Genomic DNA, 1,713 nt, shown 5'->3' with positions numbered 1-1,713 from the left:
GCTTGGGCGAAGTGGGCGAAGGTCTGGATCCGCGTCTAGTTAGCATGAATTTTGTAAGCCAGGACCCATAGTATTTTGTTACGTTTCTTCACAGATGAGGAAAACGAACCCCCCCCCACCTGAACCCCCTGGATCCGCCACTGTGATTAGAATCCAATATAGAATTTAAACTAACAAAAACAACACATCCAAAACAAGTCTGTTATATTAGGCCTGTATTGAAAAAAAAATTTAAAATAAAAAATTCGGCCAAATATAGTTTGGCCGTGATTTTTCAAACGTTACGGCCAGGCAAATTTTTATACGGCCAGATTTGAGGAATCTGGCCGTCAAAAAGGCCAAATGACAACCCTGGTGTAGACCACCTCAGCGCCACCATGGTTGGGGCTGAGGTAAGGAAATTTATGATTATGTCACCACTAGTTGGCCGGAAATGGCACTCTCAGGCTTAAAATTTGAAAATAATTTTCCTCAGTTTTCTCCAGTTTTAAATTTTGAAAAATTTAGGGAGGGTAGGCCGGCTGGGCCCCTTGAATCATATCTGCCACTGAAATACTCATCATAAAAAGCTTTTCAATTTATCCTGATAATCATAATCATGTCCGCTTATATACTTCGTGCAAACTAACATTCATAAGAATAATGATATATTATCTACTGATTAGCTTGTGACGTATTCGAACCGTAATAAACAAGTAAGATAAAAACTTAAAACAGTCACTCTAATTTAGTGTCTTAATTGCATGCAGTGCAGTACTTTTAAAATTAATCAAGAGGTTTTCCTTTCTCCTCTTTTGAATTTCTACTACTTTTGTGCAAGTGTAGTACGGTATAGCGACTACACTGTAGCGAGTGGAAATACTTACCGTCTAATTTACGATCAGACAGGACTAGAGAGAAATGAAGCACACAAAAAATTGTTTTCATTTCACAAACATAAAGTGATACTTAATTAATCAAGACGTCATGCTGCCTGAGATTGCGTCAACATAACGTCGGAGTTCGTAAACTTGTGTTATTACTACTTAAATAAGTCAAAATAGATAGACCTATCCGTGTCAAAGGTTATATAATTATTGTTTAATAATTGCTATGTAAAATTCAGTTGACTATCATTTTTTGAAATTAGGAAAAACATGAATCTGTATGCAGATATGAAACACTGGTTTTAATAATATACAAAAGGAATAATTCGTTTATTATAGAAATTGTGCACAATTCTGAGTTTGTAAAAATGTTGGCCTAATTTAAAGTACTTTTTTTCCCTTTTTTTTAGCATTAAATGTTATAAGCGCTAACAGTAAACAGTCAATATCCACCATTATGTGAGCCAGTATCACGGTTACAAAGACCAGTACCAGTACAAGTACCTGATAGGTTTACACGCTTCCAATTTTAACAATGTACATTACATTGTTTTCACAATAAATTTATAATCTCTGATAACAGTTGCACCCATAAAATCGATGGAGTTGTTACTGAGATGGTTACGAAATGTCAAGCAATTGCGTTTTTACTCGGGTGCAGTGGCGTAGAAAAATATTTTTCATTGGGGGGGGGGGATGATTGGCGTGTTAGCCAGTGTCGTAACAGGCGCGGGTGTGGGGCAGGGGAAAACTGCCCCTCCCCTGACGGTTTTTACCGGGCCGACCAAGCCGTCGTACCGGGCTGGGTAATAAGAGAAAAGAAAGAGGGGAGAGAGGGGGGGGGGGG

This window comes from Anneissia japonica, unplaced genomic scaffold, assembly GCF_011630105.1.
Source record: "Anneissia japonica isolate Jap-2015-1 unplaced genomic scaffold, ASM1163010v1 scaffold288265_len830512_cov201, whole genome shotgun sequence".
Classification (NCBI taxonomy): Eukaryota; Metazoa; Echinodermata; class Crinoidea; order Comatulida; family Comatulidae; genus Anneissia; species Anneissia japonica.
Note: the sequence above shows the minus strand (reverse complement) of the source record.